The 12,592-nt window shown below is 39.5% G+C and overlaps 1 protein-coding gene across 6 annotated transcripts in view; it reads left to right on the top strand.

The window, feature by feature from the left end:
• The window catches only part of LOC116747437 (5-formyltetrahydrofolate cyclo-ligase), a 279,548-nt gene that overhangs the window by 93,876 nt on the left and 173,080 nt on the right, over positions 1-12,592 (top strand). For all 6 annotated transcript variants that reach the window (XR_004348042.1, XR_004348045.1, XR_004348046.1 and 3 more), the window contains exon 3: positions 4,733-4,785. The gene's annotated coding sequence lies outside the window, so the exon portion shown is untranslated. The remainder of the gene's footprint in view (positions 1-4,732; positions 4,786-12,592) is intronic.

Raw genomic sequence — 12,592 nt, 5'->3', positions numbered from 1 at the left:
CTCTGCATCTATTGAGATGATCATATGGTTTTTCTCCTTCAATTTGTTAATATGGTTTATCACATTGATTGTTTTGCATATACTGAAGAATCCTTGCATTCCTGGAATAAACCCCACTTGATCATAGTGCATGGTCCTTTTAATGTGCTGCTGGATTCTGTTTGCTAGTATTTTGTTGAGAATTTTTGCATCGATGTTCATCAGTGATATTGGTCTGTTGTTTTCTTTTGTTTTTTGACGTCTTTGTCTGGTTTTGGTGTCAGGGTGTTGGTGGCTTCATAGAATGAGTTTGGGAGTATTCCTCCCTCTGCTATATTTTGGAATAGTTTGAGAAGGATAGGTGTTAGCTCTTCTCTAAATATTTGATAGATTTCGCCTGTAAAGCCATCTGGTCTTGGGCTTTTGTATTTTGGAGGATTTTTAATCACAGTTTCAATTTCAGTGCTTGTGATCGGTCTATTTATATTTTCCATTTCTTCCTGGTTCAGTCTCGGAAGGTTGTGCTTTTCTAAGAAATTGTCCATTTCTTCCAGGTTGTCCATTTTATTGGCATAAAGTTGCTTGTAGTAATCTCTCATGATCCTTTGTATTTCTGCAGTGTCAGTTGTTACTTCTCCTTTTTCATTTCTAATTCTGTTGATTTTAGTCTTCTCCCTTTTTTTCTTGATGAATCTGGCTAATGGTTTATCAATTTTGTTCATCTTCTCAAAGAACCACCTTTTAGTTTTATTGACCTTTGCTGTTGTTTCCATCATTTCTCTTTCATTTATTTCTGCACTGATCTTCATGATTTCTTTCTTTCTGCTAACTTTGGGTTTTTTTTTTTCTTTCTCTAATTGCTTTAGGTGTAAGGTTAGTTTCATTATTTGAGATTATTCTTGTTTCTTGAGGTAAGATTGTATTGCTATGAACTTCCCTCTTAGAACTGGTTTTGCTGCATCCCATAGGTTTTGGGTCATCGTGTTTTCATTGTCATTTATTTTTAGGTATTTTTAATTTCCTCTTTGATTTCTTCAGTGATCTCTTGGTCATTTATTAGCATATTGTTTAGCGTATTGTTTATTGTATTTTTTACAGTTTTTTTCCTGTAATTGATATCTAGTCTCATAGTGTTGTGGTTGGAAAAAATACTTGATACAATGTCAATTTTCTTAAATGTACTGATGCTTGATTTGTGACCCAAGATATGCTCTATCCTGGAGAATGTTCCATTCGTACTTGAGAAGAAAGTGTATTCTGTCATTTTGGATGGAACGTCCTATAAACATCAAGTAAGTCTATCTGGTGTGTTGTGTCATTTAAAGCTTGTGTTTCCTTATTTATTTTCATTTTGGATGATCTGTCCATTGGTGAAAGTGGGGTGTTAAAGTCCCCTACTATTATTGTGTTACTGTCGATTTCCCCTTTTATAGCTGTTAGCATTTACCTCATGTATTGAGGTGCTCCTATGTTGGGGGCATAAATATTTGCAACTGTTATATCTTCTTCTTGGATTGATCCCTTGATCATTATGTAGTGTCCTTCTTTGTCTCTTGAAATAGTCTTTATTTTACAGTGTATTTTGTCTGATATGAGTCTTGCTACTCCAGCTTTCTTGTGATTTCCATTTGTATGGAATATCTTTTTCCATTCCCTCACTTTCAGTCCATATGTGTCCCTAGGTCTGAAGTGGGTCTCTTGTAGACAGCATATATACGGGTCTTGTTTTTGTATCCATTCAGCCAGTCTATGTCTTTTAGTTGGAGCATTTAATCCAGTTACATTTAAGGTAATTATCGATATGTATGTTCTTATTACCATTTTCTTAATTGTTTTGGGTTTGTTTTTGTAAGTCTTTTCCTTCTCTTGTATTTCCTGCCTAGAGAAGTTCCTGTAGCATTTGTTGTGAAGCTGGTTTGGTGGTGCTGAATTCTCTTAGGTTTTTCTTGTTTGTAAAGCTTTTAATTTCTCTGTCAAACCTGAATGAGATCCTTGCTGGGTAGAGTACTCTTTGTTGTTGGTTTTTCCCTTTCATCACTTTAAATATGTCCTGCCACTCCCTTCTGGCTTTCAGAGTTCTGCTGAAAGATCAGCTGTTAACCTCATGGGGTTTCCCTTGTATGTTATTTGTTGCTTTTCCCTTGCTGCTCTTAGTATTTTTTCTTTGTATTTAATTTTGATAGTTTGATTAACATGTGTCTACTTCTCAATTTTGGGACGATTCATTTTCTATTCAGGTATTCCGGAGCTGCAGGGTACATCAAGTTGATTGTGGGGATTTAATCTGCTGCTCCTGAGGCTGCACAGTGAAATTTCCCTTTCTCTTCTTTGTTCGCACAACTCCTGGGGTTCAGCTTTGGCCCCACCTCTGCATATAGAGGCATCTATTCCCACCCAGACAGGATGGGGTTAAAGCAGCAGCTGATTAGGGGGCTCTTGCTCAACCAGGCTGGGGGGTGGAAGGGGTACAGTAGTTATAATTGGAATGCGGGGCGATCCTGCGTGACGTTGCAACAGCCTGAGGCATACAGTGTGTTCTCCTGGGGAAGTTGTCCCTGGATCACGGGACCCTGGCGGTGGCGTGCTAAACAGGCTCCTGGCAGGGAGTGTGGATAGTGACCTGTGCTTGCACACAGGATTCTTGGTGGCTGCAGCAGCAGCGTTAGCATTTCATGCCCGTCTCTGGGGTCCAAACTGATAGCCGTGGCTTGCGCCCATCTCTGAAGCTCATTTAGGCGGTGCTCTGCCTTCTGTGGGCAGATGGGGAAGGACTCCCCTGAAACAGTGGCCTTTTGCCTCTCTGGTAGGTCCAGACTTTTTCCAGGACTCCCGGCTAGCTATGCTGCACTAGCCCCCTTCAGGCTGTGTTCACGCAGCCAACACCAGTCCTCACCCTGGGATTTTACCTCCAAAACCCAAGCCTCAGCTCCCAGCCCCCACCCGCCCCAGCAGGTGAGCAGACAAGCCTCTCAGGCCAGTGAGTGCTGGTCGGCCCTGATCCTCTGTGCGGGAATCTCTCCTCTTTGCCCTCTACAGCCCTGTTGCTGTGCTCTCCTCCATGGCTCCGAAGCTTCCCCCCTGCCCACCCCCATCTCTGCCAATGAAGGGGCTCCCTAGTGTGTGGAAACCTTTCCTCCTTCACAGGTCCCTTCCAGAGGTGCAGGTCCCGTCCCTATTCTTTTGTCTCTGTTTTTCCTTTTTTCTTTTGCCCTACCCAGGTAAGTGGGGAGTTTCTTGCCTTTTGGGAAGTCTGAAATCTTCTGCCAGCGTTCAGTAGGTGTTCTGTAGGAGTTGTTCCACATGTAGTTGTATTTTTGATGTATTTGTGTAAGGTGATCTCCACATCTTACTCCTCCACCACCTCGAAGTCTCCCCTTTCTTTCCTTTGTGCTTGGTACAGTTTAACTTGCTCACATGGTGCTGCATGTGAAGGCCTTGCACCTCTGTTCCACGTCTTCTTTATCCATTCCTCTGTTGATGGACTGCCACAGGTCGTAAGTCAGAATTTCTTTTTTTTTTGGAGTATTGTTTTAGTTTATACTTTACAGCAAAGTGAATCAGCTATACGTGTACATGTATCGCCTCTTTTTTGGATTTCCTTCTCATTTAGGTCACCACAGAGCACTGAGTAGAGTTCCCTGTGCTATACAGTAGGTTCTCATTAGCTATCTATTTTATACATAGCATCAATGGTGTATATATGTCAATCCCAATCTCCCAATTCATCCCACCCCCCCTTTCTGACTTTGTTTCCTATGTTTTTTCTCTACGTCTGTGTCTCTGTTTCTGCTTTGTAAATAAGATTGTCTATACCAGTTTTTCAGATTCCACATATATGCTTTAATACACGTTATTTGTTTTTCTCCTTCTCACTTACTTCACTCTGTATGGCAGTCTCATGTCCATCCACGTCTCTACAAATGACCCAGCTTCATTCCTTTTTATGACTAATATTCCACTGTATATATGTATCACATCTTCTTTATCCATTCCTCTGCTGACAGACATTTAGGTTACTTCCATGTCCTGGCTATTGTAAATAGTGCTGCAATGAACATTGGGGTGCATGTGTCTTTTTGAATTATGATTTTGTCTTGGTATATGCCCAGGAGTGGGACTGCTGGGTCATATGGCAGTTCTATCTTTAGTTTTTTAAGGAATCTCCATTCCTCTGTTGATGGATTACCACAGGTCTTAAGTCAGAATTTGTATCTTGCTGCATAAGGACTGTGCCTCCTCAGCTTTCTCCTTGTGGGTCCTGTACATCTGTCATTGATGGGTTGTATTTCCAAGGCTAAGGTTGTTCATGTGTAGGCTCAGCTTTTCAGATGGTGTTGGCAGGTGGTAGATGGAGTGCAGTGGGGGTGGGAGGGGAGAGGGGTTGAAGAGATGGAGAGTCTAAGAGCTTGGAATCAGGCTCTGAAGGTTAATCCCAAAATTAGAGGCCTGTAGTCTTCAACTCAGAAAAGAAGATAGCTCCATTCATCCCATTCTTGTGGGATAGAAATCCTACTCTTCCCATGAAAGAAAGGGTTAATTTCTATTACATCTGACCAAGGGTCCCCAAAGTATCAGAAAACTAAAAAAGATATAACATAACCAGAGAGTAGAATCAAGGCCTCTTGATTTATACTCTGATGATAATAATACTCACTATCATAGAAATAAATAACATTTTTATCATACAATAGCCTACAAAGCACCATCTGTGTAAATCACCTTATTTCACCTAGTTTTTTTTTCCTGCTTTTAGGTTCTCTGCTTTCCAGCACTACAAGTGAACCTGTAGAGATGAGAGTCTGCCAGGTCAGCAATATGTTACTATTTTTACCTGATTACTATGTACAGAACATTCAAAGCATGGGTCTGGTCCCTGAAGGATGAATTTACAAAGAATGCATTTAGTATGTTGTCAAACCTGGATTTCAGCTATGCATACCTATTTATAGTGTCAGCCTCCATTTTAAGTTCATTAAGAAGAAAAAATAAATTTATTTAATACAAAGTTAGTCCACATTTAGGACATAGATGTGAGAATGACTTACGTTTTTATTCTATTTTCTTTTATATATATATATTTTTGGCTGCATTGGGTCTTCGTTGCTGTGCGTGGGCTTTCTCTAGCTGTGGCCAGCAGGGGCTACTCTTTGTTGTGGTGCACGGGATTCTCACTGCAGTGGCTTCTCTTGTTGTGGAGCACGGGCTCTAGGTGCATGGGCTTCAGTAGTTGCAGCACATGGGCTCAGTAGTTGAGGTGCACGGGCTCTAGGGCACAGGCTCAGTAGATGTGGTGCACAGGCTTAATTGCTCCACGGCATGTGGGATCTTCCTAGACCAGGGATCGAACCTGTGTCCCCTGCATTGGCAGGCAGATTCTTAACCACTGTGCCACCAGGGAAATCACGAGAATGATTTTCTGTCTGATGTAATTCAATGTACTGGCTCCTAACTCACCAAAAGATGGCTGAGGTCTACATGAATATTTACATTTAATCAGACTAAGGCATCCCCTACCATATTTTTGCTGGAGAAAGAGAAGTTAAGAAGAGAAGCTAGTCTAATTTGCATATGAAATCTGGCCAACATAATATGTATTCCTTGTTCATTATCACTTATGTACAATCAGAGGCCAATTTTTCTTTCAAAAGAAGCCCCACAGCTGAGTTTTCAGCTTTTGCCAGGCCTCTCTTGAAAACTATTGTCAAACGAAGGAAAAAGCACTTTTCTATGCATAATTGAGCTTATCTAGAAGTGTTAAGTCTTTGCAGGGCAAATGGGAAGTGTGTGTGTGTGTGTGTGTGTGTGTGTGTGTGTGTGATGGGTAGCAAACTCAAACTGGTATGGTTTAGTGAAAGGGCTGATTTATGTCCACTCCTGACCTGAGAACATTAATTGCAATATTCAGACAGGGTTTCTAGTTTATAAGAATATTTGAAATGGGGGTGAGGAGAGAATATTTTGTCTCCACTTTCAGACCTCCTGTCCCTTAGTAGTGGTGGCCTGTGGGTTCACAGGGTGACACAGGGAAAGACAGACTGACTTGGCTCATTGTCTATTAGGGCACTTTATAGACTTCTAGGATGTCTGCTGGCATCATGAGGGCAAAGAGCACAGTGTCTCCTGCTTAGTGGAGTACACTTTGATCAAAGTGTCCATAGATTAAAAACCCCATCATTGAAACTAAATGAAGCAAAACAAGATGTAAAATGTACAGTCCTTATCAAAATTCCAGCTGCTATTTTTTTTTTTTTTTTTTTTTTTGCGTTACGCGGGCCTCTCACTGTTGTGGCCTCTCCCATTGTGGAGCACAGGCTCTGGACGCGCAGGCTCAGCGGCCATGGCTCACGGGCCCAGCCGCTCTGCAGCATGTGGGATCTTCCCGGACCAGGGCACTAACCCGTGTCCCCTGCATCGGCAGGCGGACTCTCAACCACTGTGCCACCAGGGAAGCCCCAGCTGCTATTTTTGTAGGAATTGACAAGCTGATTTTAAAATTCACATAGAAATGCAAAAATGCAAAAAACCTGAAATAGCACACCCCCTCCAAAAAAGTCATTGGAGAATTCACACTTATCAACTGTAAAACTTACTCCAAAGGTACAGTAATCAAAACAGTGTGATACTAACATAGGGATAAACATATAAATCGATGGGATATAATTGAGGATACAGGAAAAAAGAAGCCCCTCACATTTATGGTCAATTAATATTTGACAAGAGTGCTAAAACAAATAAGGGAACGAATATGTAGTCTTTTCAACAAATGGTGCTGGAACAACTGTATATCTACATGCAAAGAATGAAGTCAGACAGCTACCTCAAAGCATATGCAAAAATTAACTTGAAAGGAATCAAAGACTTAAATATAAGAGCCAAAGTTGTAAAACTCTTAGGAAAAAACACAGGAGTAAATCTTCATGATGTTGGATTAAGAAATGGTTTCTTAGATATGAAACCAAAAGCAAATGTGACAAAAGAAAAATAGCTATAGTGGACTTTATCAAAATTAAAAATTTTTGTGTTTCAGAGGATACTATCAAGAAAGTTAAAAGACAGCCCATAAGATGGAAGAAAATATTTTCAGGTCCTACATCTGTAGGGGAACTGGTATTCAGATCTCTTACAACTCAATAACAAAAAGACAAAAACCCAGTTAAAAATGGCAAAGGATCTGAATAGACATTTCTCCAAATAACATATACAAATTGCCAATAAGCACATGAAAAGATGCTCAACTCACTAATTATTAGGGAAATGCAAATCAAAACCACAGTGAGATACCATGACACAACCACTATTTATTCTGGTCAGAATGCTCTTAATAATATTCCTATCTTTGGAATTAATTTAGATTTTCTTTATGACTTAAAATATGGTCTATTTTTATAAATGATCTAAATGTAATTGAAAAGAAGGAATATCCTGTATTATCATGGTACAGGGTTGATATATAGCTATAAGATGTACTTCATTGATTATGTATTAAGGTTTTCTTTATCCTTGCTAGATATTTTCTCATTAATCTGTCTAGGTCAGAGGAAGGTGTTTTAAATTCTCTTATTATTAGTGTGGATTTGTCTAGTTTTCCTTTTATCTTCTATAGTTTGTGGTTTATTAAAGTTTCTGCTATATTATTTTGTGCACAGAAATTTATGTACAACTTCATTATGCATTATTGCTTTTAGCATTATAAAGTATCCTTCTTTGTATTTTTTAATGCTTTTAATCATTTTTTTTTTATTCCAGTGGCTTGTTTGTTTATTTATTTATTTTTGACTGCACTGGTTCTTTGTTGCTGTGTGTGGGCTTTCTCTAGTTGCGGTGAGTGGGGGCTACTCTTTGTTGCGGCGCGAAGGCTTCTCACTGTGGTGGCTTGTCTTTGTTGTGCAGCATGGGCTCTAGGCATGCGGGCTTCAGTAGTTGTGAATCGTGGTCTTTAGAGCACAGTCTCAGTAGTTGTGGCGCACGGGCATATTTGCTTCCCGGCATGTGGGATCTTCCTGGACCAGAGCTCGAAGCCACGTCCCCTACATTGGCGAACGGATTCTTAACCACTGCGCCACAAGGGAAGTCCCAATACTTTTAATCTTGAATTATAGATTATTTGACACAAAGATCATAACACCTGCTTTCATTTTATTTTTACCTTAAAATTTTTTTTACCCTTTATTTTAACTTTTCTGAAGTGGTTTTGTGTATGTGTCCCTTAAAAAAGCATAGCGTTTCATTGGCTTTGTTAACTGATCTAAAATCTATATATACATATAGATTTTTAAGTGAGTTTAGGTTATTTACATTTATTCATATTAGTGAAAGGTTTGGTTTCAGTTGTCATGTTGTTTTGTGTTACATTTACTGTAAACAAATAAAGTTACTTTCTCTTTGGATTCCAAGTACCAAAACCTAAGCAGCAAAACAAAGTAGCTTAAGCAAAGATTTAGGACTTTTTGGAAAGTCACTGGGAAAACTCATAGAATGTAAGGTGGAACTAGAAATCAGGGCAACAGATTAAAGAAACTTTAATAGGGGAGACTGGTTCAAGATGGTGGAGTAGAAGGACATGCGCTCACTCCCTCTTGCAAGAGCACTGTAATCACAACTAACTGCTGAACAGTCATTGACAGGAAGACACTGGAACTCAGCAAAAAAGATAACCCACGTCCAAAGACAAAGGAGAAGCCACAATGAGACGGTAGGAGGGTCACAATCACAAAAAAATCAAATCCCATAACTGCTGGGTGGGTGACTCACAAACTGGAGAACACTTATACCACAAAAGTCCACCCACTGGAGTGAAGGTTCTGAGCCTCACATCAGGCTTCCCAACCAGGGGTTCTGGAAACAGGAAGAGGAATTCCCAGAGAATCAGACTTTGAAGCCTAGTGGGGTTTGATTGCAGGACTTCAACAGGACTCGGGGAAACAGAGACTCCACTCTTCAAGGGCACACACAAATTAGTGTGTGCCTCAGGACCCAGAGAGAAGGAGCAGTGACCCCATAGGAGGCTGAACCAGATGTACCTGCTTGTGCTGGAGGGTCTCCTGCAGAGGTGGGGGGTGGCTGTGGCTCACCGTGGAGACAAGGACACTGGCAACAGAAGTTCTGGGAAGTACACCTTGGTGTGAGCCCTCCTGGAGTCTGCCATTAGCCCCACCAAAGAGCCTGTAGGCTCCAGTGCTGGGTTGCCTCAGGCCAAACAATCAACAGGGAGAGAACCCAGCCCCACCCATCAGCAGACAAGTGGATTAAAGTTTTACTGAGCCTGACCGCCAGAGTAACACCCAGCTCTACCCACCACCAGTCCTTCCCATCAGGAAGCTTGCACAAGCCTCTTAGATAGCCTCATCCACCAGAGGGCAGAGAGCAGAAGCAAGAAGAACTACAATCCTGCAGCCTGTGGAATGAAAACCACATTCACAGAAAGATAGACAAAATGAAAAGGCAGAAGGCTATGTACCAGATGAAGAAACAAGATAAAACCCCAGAAAAACAACTAAATGAAGTGGAGATAGGCCACCTTCCAGAAAAAGAATTCAGAGTAATGATAGTGAAGATGATCCAGGACCTCAGAAAAAGAATAAAGGCAAAGATCGAGAAGATGCAAGAAATGTTTAACAAAGACCTAGAAGAATTAAAGAACAAACATCTAGAAGAATTAAAGAACAAACAAACAGAGATGAAAAATACAATAACTGAAATGAAAACTACACTAGAAGGAATCAATAGCAGAATAACTGAGGCAGAAGAACGGATAAGTGACCTGGAAGACAGAATGGTGGAATTCATTGCTGTGGAACAGAAAAAAGAAAAAAGAACGAAAAGAAATGAAGACAGCCTAAGAGACCTCTGGGACAACATTAAACACAACAACATTCGCATTACAGGGGTCCCAGAAGGAGAAGAGAGACAGAAAGGACGTGAGAAAATATTGAAGAGATTATAGTCGAAAACTTCCCTAATATAGGAAGGGAAATATCCACCCAAGTCCAGGAAGCACAGAGAGTCCCAGGTAGGATAAACCCAAGGAGAAACACACTGAGACACATAGTAATCAAATTGACAAAAATTAAAGACAAAGAAAAATTATTAAAAGTAACAAGGGAAAAATGACAAATAATATACAAGGGAACTCCTATAAAGTTAACAGCTGATTTCTCAGCAGAAACTCCACAAGCCAGAAAGGAGTGGCATGACATATTTAAAGTGATGAAAGGGAAGAACCTACAACCGAGATTACTCTACCTGGCAATGATCTCGTTCAGATTCGATGGAGAAATCAAAAGCTCTACAGACAAGCAAAAGCTAAGAGAATTCAGCACCACCAAACCAGCTCTACAACAAATGCTAAAGGAACTTCTCCAAGTGGGAAACACAAGAGAAGTAAAAAAACCCCCAAATAATTAAGAAAATGGAAATAGAAACATACATATCGATAATTACCTTAAATGTAAATGGATTAAATTCTCCAACCAAAAGACATAGACTGGCTGAATGGATACAAAAACAAGACCCATCTATATGCTGTCTACAAGAAACCCACTTCAGACCTAGGGACACATACAGACTGAAAGTGAGGGGATGGAAAAAGATATTCCATGCAAATGGAAATCACAAGAAAGCTGGAGTACCAATACTCATATCAGATAAAATAGACTTTAAAATAAAGACTGTCACAAGAGGTAAGGAAGGACACTACAGAATGATCAAGGGATCAATCCAAGAAGAAGATATAACAATTGTAAATATTTATGCACCCCACATAGGAGAACCTCAATACATAAGGCAAATGCTAACAGCTATAAAAGAGGAAATTGACAGTAACACAATAATAGTGGGGGACTTTAACACCTCACTTACACCAATGAACAGATTATCCAGACAGAAAATTAATAAGGAATCGCAAGCTTTAAGTGACACAATAGACCAGATAGATTTAATTGATATTTATAGGACATTCCATCCAAAAACAGCAGATTACACTTTCTTCTCAAGTGCACACAGAACATTCTCCAGGATAGACCACATCTTGGGTCACAAATCAAGCCTCAGTAAATTTAAGAAAATTGAAATCATATCAAGCATCGCTATGAGATTAGAAATAGATTACAGGGAAAAAACGCAAAAAACACAAACACATGGAGGCTAAACAATATGCTACTAAATAACCAAGAAATCACTGATGAAATCAAGTAGGAAATCAAAAAATACCTTGAGACAAATGACAATGAAAACATGATGATCCAGAACCTGTGGGATGCAGCAAAAGCAGTTCTAAGAGGGATGATTATAACAATACAAGCCTACCTCAAGGAACAAGAAAAATCTTTACTTAACAATCTAACCTTACACCTAAAGGAACCAGAGAAAGAAGAACAAACAAAACCCAAAGTTAGTAGAAGGAAAGAAATCATAAAGATAAGAGCAGAAATAAATGAAACAGAAACAAAGAAAACAATAGCAAAGATTAATAAAACTAAAAGCTGGTTCTTTGAGAAGATAAACAAAATTGATAAACCCTTAGCCAGACTCATCAAGAAAAAGAGGGAGAGGACTCAAATCATAAAATTAGAAATCAAAAAGAAGTTACAATGGACACCGCAGAAATACAAAGCATCCTAAGAGACTACTACAAGCAACTCTATGCCAATAAAATGAACAACCTGGGAGAAATGAACAAATTCTTGGAAAGGTATAACCTTCCAAGACTGAACAAGGAAGAAATAGAAAATATGAATAAACCAATCACAAGTAATGAAATTGAAACTGTGATTAAAAACCTTCCAACAAACAAAAGTCCAGGACAAGATGGCTTTACAGGTGAATTCTATCAAACATTTAGAGAAGAGCTAACACCCATCCTTCTCATACTGTTCCAAAAAATTGCAGAGGAAGGAACACTCCCAAACTCATTCTACATGGCCACCATCACCCTGATACCCAAACCAAACAGAGATACTATAAAAAAAGAAAATTACAGATCAATATCACTGATAAGTATAGATGCAAAAATCTTGAACAAAATACTAGCAAACAAAATGCAACACATTAAAAGCATCATATACCATGATCAAGTGGGGTTTATCCCTGGGATGCAAGGATTTTTCAATATACACAAATCCATCAATGTGATATACCATATTAATAAACTGAAGAATAAAAACCATATGATCATCTCAATAGATGCAGAAAAAGCTTTTGACAAAATTCAACACCCATGATGATAAAAACTCTCTAGAAAGTGGGCATAGAGGGAACCTACCTCAAAATGATAAAGGCCATATACAACAAACCCACAGCAAACATCATTCTCAATGGTGAAAAGCTGAAAGCATTTCCTCTAACATCAGGAACAACACAAGGATGTCCACTCTTGCCACTATTATTCAACATAGTTTTGAAAGTCCTAGCCACAGCAATCAGAGAAGAAAAAGAGATAAAAAGAACACAAATTGGAAAAGAAGAAGTAAAACTGTCACTCTTTGCTGATGACATGATACTATACACAGAGAATCCTAAAGATGCTACCAGAAAACTACTAGAGCTAATCAATGAATTTGGTAAAGTAGCAGGATACAAAATTAATGCACAGAAATCTCTTGCATTCCTATATACT

This window comes from Phocoena sinus, chromosome 2, assembly GCF_008692025.1.
Source record: "Phocoena sinus isolate mPhoSin1 chromosome 2, mPhoSin1.pri, whole genome shotgun sequence".
Classification (NCBI taxonomy): Eukaryota; Metazoa; Chordata; class Mammalia; order Artiodactyla; family Phocoenidae; genus Phocoena; species Phocoena sinus.
This window is presented reverse-complemented; position numbering and strand designations above follow the sequence as displayed.